The sequence below is a fragment of the Stegodyphus dumicola genome, chromosome X2 (assembly GCF_044657685.1).
Source record: "Stegodyphus dumicola isolate Sdum_Otavi_A_Nest chromosome X2, ASM4465768v1".
NCBI lineage: Eukaryota > Metazoa > Arthropoda > Arachnida > Araneae > Eresidae > Stegodyphus > Stegodyphus dumicola.
The window spans coordinates 158,263,120-158,276,884 of NC_140781.1; the positions used below are offsets into that span (position 1 = coordinate 158,263,120).

The window sequence follows — 13,765 nt, forward strand, 5'->3', positions numbered from 1 at the left end:
TCTTTTCATCAATGCACTCAGTACTTCACAGCACAGTTAGCTGAAGTCTGCTATCGTCACCAAGTTTTCTGTCAACACAAAAGGTTCCCATGTTGTTTAGTCAGAGGCGTAGCTAGGGTTTTCAGCGCCCGGGGACAACTGAAGATCTTGTGCCCTTTTCTGTGTACCAAAAGTGTAAAAAGTTTCATTCTAAAATTTTGTACCATTAATTTGGCACTCCTGGATGCTGTGCCCAGGGACAGATGTCCTCCTTTGCCCCTCCCTAGCTACGCCACTGTGTTTAGTAGTATTCAGTTACTCTGTTCACGATCTTAAGCTAACCGAGTCAGTTCCATTTGTCAAATAGCTGTTCTACTCATAAAATTCAGATCTTTCAATTGAAGAAAAAGGAGTTTTCTTGGCATCATGGAGCATTATCGACCATGCCAGATGTCTCCCTTAACTCAAATAAACCCTAGTTTGACCAGCCCACAATAGGTGTCGATGTGTCTAGTTTTTATTTTGGAAGGTTTATTAGCATAATTTGCCACTGCTAAGGAAACTTGAATAAATAAAATTGCTTCTAAATTTGAATGAAATTTTTATCATTTTGCAAAATGTGTATTGTAATTAGTAATGTGTGTAATGTAATAACTGATTTTACTTAATAATGTTTTGCAGACCAAGCCATACATATTGCTCCAGCTTGCCAAGCCAATGCAGATCAGTGGATTCGTCACAGTTTTCCTAGTTTTTTTCAGAGAACTACTTTGTTAAGAAAGCCAAGCAACTCTATAGGAAACAAAATGAAAGAAGGGGAACTTAATTGAGCCATTCATTTGAATACCAGCTGATGAAGCAGACAAGGCTGTCTGCAAAAGGAATATAGTTGTTTTAATAATAAACTTAATAGTTGTTTAAACATGGTTTTTAGCATGTCAATCAAGAATACATGTGGATGTCGATATTCAAATACAGCAACCTTACATCAAGCAGCTGTGCAAAAAGCAGCTGTTAAAGGAGAACTTGGTAAAGCCATTCAATTAGATTCCAGATTATAGCTGCTAAAACAGACAAGCTATCTGTGGAATCTCCAATGTTAAAATCGGGTTTTTATCATATCTGCTTAGAGTACTTTATTTTGTTTTAAAGATTTACAGGTATTCTGTAGACCAGGTGTCGGCAACCTATGGCACTTGGTACGATTTGCAGTGGCACTTTACACCACTGTACCCAGTTATCAGATAAATTGCCATGTCTCTCCTCTCTGCACTGCCCCATCTTATGCATGCACCTCATGCATTTTCTTTCCTTTTGTTGCTCAATGCTCGAGTATCGAGTATGTTTTCAGTTGAAAGTAGAATTTAGTTCGATGCACGTCATGTGCTTATAGGCTACTTTTAACTTTATGACATGTTCTTAGTTTTATTGTGAAAAATTGTATTTTATTTGTTTAATTATTGGGAAAATTCATACGTTCATATTTAATCAAATGGCAAGTAATAAAAGAAGCTTGATATTTGCAATTTTCAAGACTCTTGGATGGATGAATATAGATTCACACTATAAAACAATCGTGCTGTATGCAGGGTTGCAACACTACCGGGAAAAATCAGTCAAAATCTGGAAAAGTCAGGGAATTTCATATGGCGATTAAAAAAAAAAAAAAAAAAGAGTTTGCGCCGACGTTGGAAGCAATCACTTTCTTGGCGAATTATGTATCATGTGAGCATCATTTGGCCAGCTGGCATAGAGCCAATTTTTGCAGCTCCAGTTAGATTCTTTAAGAAAGGCAAAGCAAGTCTCCAGTAACCTCAAGAATTGAGATACTCGCATGCACATGTGCATGTTGAACTAAAGAAAATACGTATTCTCGTATAAAACAAAATCAGTTTAATCTCATCGGTTTAATCATGGAGGTTAGAATAGCCTCCATGTACGATGCACACATGACTTGGCGACATTATGATGAGCAGTAAACGGGTCATTTCAAAATCCTGCCAAGGCTGTAGCGTATACTAGGATTTTACCGCAAAATCTTTTAAACCCTTTTTTTTTTTCTTTTTAATAAATGCCTTATTTGTCATTTTGCAGTAAAATAAAAAATAGTAATCAGTCACCTAGCTAACCATTTAATATAACTATATTCGGCAAAATATTGTTGATTCTCTGCCATAATCCTGAAACTAATTCTAGCAGTATGATGACATATCACGACGAAATTTATTGCACATATTTTTTGTTTATGTATGCTGCTAAATAAATATAAAATACCTGAATTTATTTTAAAATATTAAGTAGATTTCTTTCTTTCGTTTAGCTGCAAAATGCCTGCAAGAAAAGACATTTTCTAATCCAGATTGGGTAGATTCTAATCTCAATCTTCAATGGAGAAAACAACTCCTATTATAGTTATAATAGTAATGATTTGAGGATTATATATATAAAGTCATGTAATTGACAGATTTTTGTATTTCCAAGTGGTACCATAATTAATTTACCTCTTAGCCCAGCCAACGTGCATTACGATAGACTGGAATTTTCTTAAAACACACCTGGAAAAGTCAGGGAATTTCATTCTCGTGTTTAAGTGGCAACCCTGTGTATGTGTATTATGTTGCAAAAACATCATATGTTGCACGTCAGCTGTACAAAGGCATTTTCAAACTAAACGTCAGTCCACATTTCAGAATGTGGATAAGACATCAATGTAGATGAGACAATGTGGATGAGATCACGATGAGAAATGTGGACTTACAAAAAGAGCTGTTTCTGGGTATATGAATACATTTTTTGTCAAACAATTCAAACGAAACCTAAAGTGGCCGAATGTAGTTTTGTAATTGCTCACTATGTAACTGCTAAAGGCAAGTCTTTCACAGATGGCAAATATGTAAAGGATACATTTTTAAAAAGTGTTGAAATATTGCCCAGCGATTTACCAAGTCTACAAACAATATTATCTTGAATTCAAGAAATACATGCTTTTGTACGAACTATTGAAAGACATAATTCAAATAGCAGAAAATGGAACAACAAAACATAATTCTGGATTGCAAGAAATGTTGCATTTAATGTTTCTCTTGGTGAAAGACCCAAGTGAATGATGTTTCGTGCCTTGTGGTAATTGCACGACATTTAGGTAAAGATCAAGTTTATGAAGAATTATGCAGCTTGATTCCTCTATCTGAGGCAACTAAGGGATAGGATATTCTTTCTTCATTTATAAATTATTTTGAAAGTAAGACATTAATATAAATAAAATATTTTGTGTAACTACTGATGGATCTTCTGTTATGGATGGCAAAGAAAAAGGATTTGTCAAACATCTTGAAAATCATATTGAACATCCATCGCATAATACATCAGAAAAGTTTAGTTCCCAAAATTTCATCACAGTGCTTAATTTCTGTAATGAGCCCTGTTGTTAAAATAGTTAATTTCATAGTGTCTTGTTCTGCATTGCTACACAGCAATTTAAATCTCTTAGAAGAAATGGAAAGTTAGTATGGGGATCTCCCCTTATACAGCTATGTCCATTGGCTTAGTTGAGGTAATGTATTGAATAAGTTTGTCATGCATGGAACACATTAAAGTGCTTTGTAATGAGACAAAAGGACATTTCCCCAAATTGATATTTCCAACTGATATAACTAAACATCTCAACTAAACTTAGGGTTGCAAGGAAAGGGCCAAAAAGTGCACAAACTTTTTATATTGGAAAAGCTTTATTACAAAATAAAATATATTTTCTCGTGATATTAATACAAATATACCCCAGAAAATGCATCCATCACAGACAAAAATGAACTTCAAACCTATGTTGAAGCACTTAAAGGAGGCGTACAAGCTTATGTTGTTTGATTAGTCAAACCAGATTTAATAGACCTATTACCAATCTCATATGATTTTTCTGTTTTTGAATGGATGGGAGTTGATAATTTTAAAATGTAATTTATTGAACTAACATTTTCAGAGTTATGGAAATCAAAATTTGTGGAATTACAAAAAAGTCTGGAAGATAACTCTAACGATAAATGACAGCTATTTGAAATTGCTAGATGACATTGCCAGAGATATTTAATTTTTTGAAGGAAATTAAACGTGCTTTGCTTTCCACTGTTGGTTCTACATAACTACATGAACAAATCTTTTCTCATATGAAAAATATTTTGGGTCCGCAAAGAAGTTGTTTAACAAAATTCAGAATCATGTGTTAAATTTAAAGTCACAAATTATACCCCTGATATTGCTGTATTAGGTAAAGCGAGGCAAAGGCAAGCTTTGCTTTAAAATGTTAATTTTTTATTTAAATATCTTGAAGGAATACTTATATTTTATGTTGATTATTTTTTATTTTAATATGTTTAAAAGATACATAATATGTGTAAAATTAAAATTTTTTATTTAGGTTGAAGGAATAGTTATATATTATGTTGTTTGTTTTTATGTTAATAAATATGTAATTAATATATAATAAAACTCTAAATCTGTATTCTTGACCTCTATTCCCTAACTCAACATGCATTGCCGTGGGAATTGAATTGTTTCAGATATCCCCCCCGTGCAGCATCCTGAATCATATTGGTAGATTGCTTTACCGCACCACAGGTACAAGGTTGCCGACCCCTGCTGTAGACCATTTGGAAACCACCTAAGATATAACAAGATTTCCATAGCATTGAAAAGAAGCTATATCATACATTCTTTGTGGGAATTTACCAAAAATGCTTTTTTTTTAAGCTGCAGTTCATCTGTGAAGAATTCAAAAGTTAATTTACACATGCCAGTTTCAGAATTTAATTTTGTTTTTGAATAAACTTGAGATGCAATCTTTATTTGATACATAAGTCTACTATTTTACACAGTTACAACTTACCAAAAGGAAAATAATCATCTTTTGTGCATAGACGGTGAACATGTATAAGCAGTTAGGAATTGTGATTGCTCTTAAGCTGATGTTACATGCCAGTTTGGCATGAAGGCCAAAGTTCAGTTGATTTATACACATTTTTGCATTAAGGCAATAGTATCAAATTGTTTCAAAAGTATTCTTTTGGTATATTGTTTAAATATTCTACCTTGAAACAATGTTTATTTTTGCTAGGATATTATAGGCTGCTCATTTGTACATTTTGACTAATTAAACTGAAAGATAAAATTTGTGAAGTTCTTTTAGTTTTGTAACTCTAGAAGTGATGTAGAACAAAGATAATGCTCATTCTGACTACCATATGTAAATTTTGTGTTTAGAAAATGCGAAAATTGCTTATTTGTCAATGGTCTGTTAAGCAGAAGATGAAATATTTTTATGAATTATTTATGCAATTTTAAAATGTCTGATTTATGTCCAAGTGTATATAGGTATGAATTTCTGTGTATATAAATAACAGATCTTACTGATGCATGAATAAGCACATCAAAGTACAGTTTTTATTTTGAACATTTTATTAAAATTTTAACTTAAAGTACAAAACTACAGGTAAAACAGTGTTATTTAAAGAAGCTTAAGTAAAAAGAAAAATTCTTACTCTCAATCATTGCTTATTCCAAGAACATGTTCTTTTAATTATAAAGTGTAGTAGTTGTTGGATACCATATAAAACAGTGACCTAAAAATTTTTAAATTGGCATTAATATCTGAAGATTTAACCAGTCTGAAATTTCATTAATATCACTGTTTACTCAAAATTCCACTTGCGGTTACTATTTGTTATTGGTACTTGTATAGTAGAAGAATTCAAATTACTGTAATAAGAGTTTGGTACTAAATACCTATGTTATAAAAATATGCATAAAATCAACATTTAGGAACAGAGAAAAAGAAACCGCCGCCCAACCGTTGTAGTGGTTAGCATTGCTGACTGTCGTGCCGAAGGGCCTGGTTTCAAATCCCAGAGAAGGCATGGATATTTGTAAGTGTATAGTGTCCATGCAGCATGGGGGCACTTTAATATGCTGCAAGCCGAAAGTCACCAACATTGTGCTAGTCATTCCTATGGAATTTTGAAGCAACTTATTAATAAACTGTTAGTATTTGACCTGCTTTGTTTTTTGCACTTCGCTTTTGTCGATTTCTATTATTTTGTTGGATACTCTGGTTTTACTGAAAATTCTGTTTTGCATGCTGTGGGTACGTACTTCCTGCAGGTAATAGTTCTGCTGTATTGCAGATTTATCAGCCATATTCCGTTGACTATATCATGTCCATTAATGAAAGCTTTTTTATAGTAGGATACCATAACCTTGGAAATAATCCACTGTTTGCTATTATGTGTAAAAGGCCGGTCCCATATTTTCAAACTGCAAGAAAAAATGCAGCAATAACAGCTAATTTATATCCTTGTTCATGAAAACATGAATTGACAACTATTTGGGTTAACATCGTATGAAATGAGTATGTTGTTGCACCCCACTTATCTGTACCTGACATTAATTAAATCACACTGCTTGGTGATGGTTTCGTGGTCGACAAGATAATGTTTAAGTACCATCAGCTGTGCTCTCATTGGGATTTGAACCATGAATCTTGTGCATGCTAACAGTTATGCATGAGATTATGTACAGAGAAATGCACTTTCTTTTATTCATCCCTATGTTAACTGAGAAGATCCAGTTGACCAAATACAACTGATGACAAAATTGGCCTCCCCACCAATAGGAGCAGCAGACATGAAAAATTAATTATACCCTTACTAGGATTTGAACCATGAAGCTTATGGATTATTCCTTGTATCTTAATTTAATTAAATATGTGGCATAACATAACCATTAACCTCAAAGTAAAACTGGAATGAGTAGAAAGTGAACTGCTCTGTATGGCTCAGCCTGACATTTAGAAGAGTGTCATCCAGAGTAGTTATTTAAAAACTGTCAAAATGTAGATTGTTTTATGTAAAATGTTCAAAACATTGTTATTGTTAATTTATTTTAAAAATATGACTGGTTTCAGCAGATGTAATATCAGTTGGTATTTACAAGAAAATTTCACATTTTTACAATGTCAGTTCCCCCTCCATATTTTGTCATTTTCCTCAATATGTATTATTTAAATGCAGTACTAATATATTTTAGAACTGGGAGGCTTTAATTAATGATAAAATGCATTAAAACATATTATTGGGAGTTTTTAGCTTGGTGTGTGAAGAATTTAGTTCTGTAATTTATAATTGGACATGATTGTTATTCCAAAAACATATATTTGAAAGATTTCTGAAACTTTCCTGATGTAAATGCTTATTAAATGCCAAATATGTAATTTTGATAGCTTTTATTAAATTTAAAATTAAGTGTTTATTAATTGATGTATATTCAAACTTAAGTTGTTTGTGGAAATTCCAGATTGATTTGGGAAATTTTATGTTGTAAAAGCTCTTAAAAAATATTTTTAAAATGATTAAACATGTATTTATTAAATTGAGTGCAGATTTTTGAATGTTATATCAGCAGTTTATTCATGATATAGTTTAAATGCTTATTGCTTATTCATAAAAAGTGTGTTCTTCGTAATTATCTTATGAATAAATGTTAAAAACATGCTTGATAAAATATTTAAGCATGTTAATGAATTTTTATGTAGGGAAGTGAAGTTAAATATGTCTGGATACAAAAATATCTGAAATAATTTCAGTGTAGCTTTGATTATTAAATTTTTAAAATATTAAAAGTTGCCAATAAATGTTATGTTGCCATGCAGCAGTAATTTGATAAAGGCCTTCTGAAGCTACACAAAACATATAGTTAGAATTAGTAATTTTTCTCTCAACAACTATATGTGCAACTAAGAAACATTTAAGTATGATCCTGTGGCATTTTGTATGGAAACACCTTCCAAAAGGCAATATTAAGAGATTTTAATGTTAGCTTCTTTAAAATGTGATGGTCTTTTTAATAGAAGGCTTTGTATTGATATAGATTATAATTTGGTTCATGCTTTTCATCAGAAATAAGATGCTTCAAAGCTTGTAATATTGCTTAAAGAAACTGTATGTTGTTTTACAAGAAAAAGCTATGAACAGTTTCAATTTGTTTACATTTAATATGACCCTAAAAGAAGCATTTAAAACAAATGCACAAAAAAAAAATTTTTTTTTCATAGTTTAAAAACAACAGAATAAAAAACAGATTAAAATAGATAAATTACTGCAATATGTAGAAAACATCACTATTGCTTTGCCAGTAAGAAAACTCTTATTGGCCTCATTGCAGTGTTTGATTGTAACAAGGTCTCTGCAAACATTGTTACTAAGTGCAGCTCTATTTTCAGAAACAGAAGCTATTTTTTAATCTATCTGCTGAATGCGAAATAATGTTTTCTTTTCTTGTGAGTATGAAGAAATTCAAGAAATATGCTCTTTTTTAACAAATTGCATGGCATCCAGAAATCTGCTCTATTATAATGCCCTGTATGCCAGTGTTTTGTATGCTTGTTACTTTTATGTATTTTAGAAAATACTGATACTTTTTGAGGCAATGATACTTGACATTGAGCAATACCAAGATGCTCATTCCAGTTTTACTTATAGCTATGTTGTGATAAGCTGTTATCAATTTGGCCGCTGATAAATAGTTCTCTAATTATTATTCATGTAATAACATTTAAAAATCTAATTTCAGGACTGGTTGAACGTCATATCAGTAGATGCAGTTTGTTAAAAATTGGAGATAGATAGAGCCATGAGAGGATAGATAGAGCCTATAGATTATGATAGAGATGAGAGGATTTTCTATGACATGCAACTAGCTATTTAAAAAGTAAAATTTAAGCATAAATAAATTTTGTGCTGCTCAATTTACTGTTGTGGAAAGGTATGTTCCCACAGTATAAATTTTAAACTTTCCTGCATTATATTAAATTTTATTTTCAAATAAAATGCCAAATTTTTCTTTTGTTTTCCTTCTGCATTCAGATATAAGTATTTAATAAATTTAGTAGGAATTGAATAAAATTAAAGTGGTTATAGTGATTGTAATAATTAAGTAAAAGCTTTTTATAATAAGGGGGATTAACTAATGCAGTAGTTTGGAAAAGGAACAATTAATTTTCTTTACTCTTTATCCATGTTCCTTCCTTTGGAAAGAATAAAAACAAGTGTTATGAAATATTGTGAGCTTCTGAAAAACTGCAATTATGAAAATCATTCTAGAGTACCAGCTTATCAAGGTTTTTTCATTAAAAAATGTTTTTGCTAGCATGATCATCAACATGTGGAGATACATTTAGCATTAAATCAGTTGGTACTTGTGCTTCTCTATCAGCCATAAAGTAAGCAGAGATGAGTCAAGTGAGTATGGGTCACTTATTTAGGCACCTAGGCTGGAAGCCTTATCTTGTGTAGAGCAAAATGTAAAAACGTTCCATGGCTTTTTGTAGTGAGCATAAAGAAAATGGTGATAGCTGAGGATGTACATGAGTCATACATTGTCAAATGTTAAACTCTGTTACTGAAAAATTACAGAGGCTAATAAAGTTCATGATAACAATGCATGGTAGATAATAAAGCAGTTATTAGCATGAGTCAAAATTGTTATCTGAAGAGCATTGTGGAGTGGTATGTTGCATGCTTGTTAGTTAAAACTCAAATGACTGACTGCTGGGCATCTTGACATGTGATTTGAGAGTAACAGGATTGGTAGTGGGAAGAATTTATTAATACCAGAAATTCTGGCATTGGTGAGGGGCTGGAGTTCTCTCAAGTGCATTTTGAGGATTGGCCAAAAAATATAGGGAAGAGGAAAAATAAATTAACAATAAATTAAATACTAAATAATTACTAAGATACATTCAGTACAAGAATTGATTATTAATATAGTTAAATTAAGTGAAGTAAGATGGCTTCTGGCTGTCTACAATTGCTGGAACCTACATAGCCGTAATCTAGTACAGTAACTGAATCATTAACTCTGTGTTGCTAAAGAACATTTTGTGATGCAAATTATTAATATAATTAGTTCCTTATGAATACACCGGTTTGCTATAAATCACCTACTTATTTGTTGAAACTTATATTTTTCAGTATTTAAAGCTGCTTACTTTTCAGGTATAATCCCAGAGAGTCAGGCATATGTAATTATAGAACACAATGTAGTCTTGGAAATGAGTAACTTATCTAATGAGAGAACTCACTTTCTTGCAATGAAGGGTTTGAGTTTAACATTAGAGGCCCAAAATTTGGAGCAGATATATGTAACGTTTAGGGTTCATGTGAATCATTGATCTAAAATAACACTGAAGTATTTGATTTCCTTCGTCCACCGGATAACTGCATTGTACATACTGATGTTGAGATCCACGTTGTGCTTCCAGGGGAATAATACAGCTTCCAGTTTATCTACATTGATTTTAATTAGTTTCTGTTTATTTAGTCAGGATTCCAGCACATGAATGTGCCTTTGTTATGCTTGTATGATTGAATACAGTGACATACTTAGGGTGATGTTGCCATGTCATCTGCATACATGGCAAGTATAATGTTAGGCGTATCCAAGATGTTGCTCGCATAAATTGTGAACAAAGTAGGCCCAATTAAAGACCCCTGGAAGATGCCCACGAGTATTTGCTGGTAAGAAGAAGAAATGTTTTTGTCACAAATAACAAAGAATCTGTCTTTGAGATAGGAAAATATGATTAGTTTGTAAGTTGGCAAAGATGCCATCAAACTTGCACCACTCATCCTAGCAGGAGTTTGAAGAAGTAGATTGTTTTATATTTAAATGCATAATCGCAGAGTGTACCTTATAAACTGGATAATCAGCAGATACAAAGTTATGAATATAGCATATAAAAATAAATAAGAGCTCAAGTTTTGAAATTATCTGCCATTCATTAAGTCTTATGCCAATCATTCCAGTGGCCTAAACTCTGTAATAATAATTAAATAATAAAATAGTCATCTTTGTAAAGTAGCCACAACATAAGTTCCCTTAAATATCAAATGTAAGGGGTATTATGTGGTTGCAAAGTGTCTTTTACTGTACCATTTTGCTTAACCCCAGAAATTTCAGTGTTTTGAGTATGCACACCATTATAAACAGTACCATAACTCCACTCATGTTCTGTAGAAAACAGGCTCAGAATTTGAGTAAGTTTTTTTCAGAATGCAAAAGAAAAATAGATACAGCAGTTAACTTATATCCGCCTTTACGAAAACTAAACAGGCTGACTGAGGATTGAGGGTACAAAATATGAAGCAGTGAACTTGATTGTGTTGCAACATCGTGCTTATTTATATTTGTGCTAAATTGCTCTGTTTAGCAACAGGGTTTTTTTTTTTTTTTTTTTTGGTCAAAAATAGTCAGTGGAAAAGTACTCATTAACCAATCATTTCATTCATCAATTAAATGTTTGTAGTTTTCACTAATACAGCTGCTACTATACATATCTTTAGTGCTGTTCCGGAACATTTAAGGTGCATCAGTGATAAAGCATGTAAACAGTGTATGGCTAAGCTGTTTGTCCTCATAAACCTATCCAATTTTCAAAATTACATTGTCATGGCTGGAAGTCATTATTAAAAATTAAATTATTAAAATTATTTTTTTATTTATTGCTGTGACAATTAGCACATGATGCACATTTCTAAATTATATTGAAAATTTGACGTGCATATTGCAGTTTACTGATTATTGACAGTGTGCACTATAGCATGGCATATTTTTTACAAATTGTAACTACATTTCAAAAATAAAATTTCTACTAGAAGTAAATTAAAAGGTGGTCAATATAGACAGTTTCTTGGTACTTTATTTAAAATATATTTGAAATCATACTGAAATGTGTTATTTTAAATTTTATTTAAATAAATTTGCTTTGAAATGTAATTTGTTTCTAATAAATTACATTTGTTTCAAATGTAATTTTGAATTTGTTTCTAATAAGTGTCTTTTTTTGTGTGATGTGTTTAACTCTCCATCTGGCCAAGCAATGTATTTATGTCAATAACATTTTTCCTAACACCTTTAAGTAATTATGTACATACATATCAAAGTACATGTAAACAGTTTATTCTCTCTCTCTATATATATATACATATTTATATACATATTTTATATCTATTATACATATTTATATATGTATGTATAAAAAGTTTCAAGTTTGAAATGGCAGGGGCATTTTGCAGTAAAATTAAGAAAATACATCTTTCTTATAGCATTTTTGCTAACTTTGAGGTTTGAAGTCAAACACTTGGCTAACTGGAGGGTTAACTTGTGTGACGGGGGGGGGGGCAGACACTACCAAGTATAAATTTAACACCAATAAAATAATGTAATATGTAAAACCTATTTATATTTTAAACGGTATTAAATAAAAGATTTAATTCTCTTTAAATAGATAACTTGTGTGAAGAGGGGGAGACACTACCAAGTATAAAATTAACACCAATAAAATAATGTGATATGTAAAACCTCTTTATATTTTAAAAGGTATAAAATAAAAGATTTAATTTTTTTTAAAGATAAGTTATTTAGAAATTTCTAATTTTCGTACGTTTTTTGAAAACACCTAATGCTGTAATAATGGTCATAGTTTTTTTTCCCCAGATCAGTACAATTTTATAAAAACTGTTTTGTACATTATCTTACAGATGTGCATGCTTGATGTCAAAAATAAAAACTTAAGGCATTTGCAGTATTCTTTTAACTGATGTTTTATTGATAATTTTTCTATCATGTATAGACAAAGTGTGGTGAAATGATATACTGGTTTCTGTAACTATAACAAGAGTTATGTAAAACAGAAAGTTTCATTTGTTTAGAAATTTTAGTGTAATGTTCTATATATGTAAAGTAGGTGGTAAGATGCGTTCTCGCACATTTTAAAATCAATTATTTTTCCCTGTATCTAGTTGTACAAAGAAATTCTACAAAATTGTTATTAATTCTAATATGCTTTAATTGTTAGCAAGTATATATTTTAAAAATTTATAATGAAATTTGTAATTTTTATAATTTACATTTCAGTGATATTTTTGTGTACTTTAAAAAAAATAAATGTTGAAGATTAACAAATGTTAAAAATATATTTGCATATTTTCCCCCTAATAAATATCCTTTTCCCCCTCCCAATGCCCTGTCTGTATAATTACAGTTGAATTCTTTTTGCCCTGTAAAGATGGAAATTATGCAATAATTTTTGTAACCTGATACATGAGTTATGCGGAACTTAATTTTTCAGAGGTTCAAAGCAGGTTATTTCACATATTGAATGGTAATAAATTTAGTAATTTTATCTGAAAATTACGGAATTTAAACCTTATTTATTCCAGTATGCATTGTAATAAATTTGTTGTACCAGTTGTTAATAGAAAGTCATTATTTCAACTAAATTAACTAATAAAAATCTTGGCACTAAGAATTATGTTATTGAAATAGGTAATAGAAATTTATTGTTTGAGTAATATTGAATACTCTGAATGCCTGGTGACTGGAGAATTACTGAAACAAAATGTGTTAATAAAACAAAAGTGCATTTGTGTGTGTTTTGCATAAGGTCAAGGAATTTATTGTATATGTTGATCATAAATTACAGCCTAAATTTTAATCTAGGAATAATGCAAGAACTCTAAGTATCCATATTTACTAGAGCAATCACCCATTTGGGTAATACAAAAATTACTGATGATTTTTTAAACCATTTAAGCATAACACATATTCATTATAATGCAGTTTGGGAAATTTTATTTGTTTAATAATTTTTGTAGGCATCCTGCTTTATTTAAAAAAACAGAAAGAATATGCAACCTTACAAAATTATTTTTATTGAAGAAACTGGAAAACACTTACTTTG

At 31.0% G+C, this 13,765-nt stretch overlaps 1 long non-coding RNA gene across 3 annotated transcripts in view; it reads left to right on the plus strand.

The window, feature by feature from the left end:
- LOC118183400 (uncharacterized) overlaps positions 1-13,765 on the plus strand; it is a 48,331-nt gene that overhangs the window by 19,028 nt on the left and 15,538 nt on the right. For 2 of the 3 annotated variants that reach the window (XR_004757230.2, XR_004757231.2), the window contains exon 2: positions 661-8,787. This is a non-coding gene — a long non-coding RNA (uncharacterized LOC118183400). Of the gene's footprint in view, positions 1-660; positions 13,474-13,765 lie in introns of those variants that run through there. The other variant, XR_004757229.2, reaches the window with a different exon arrangement.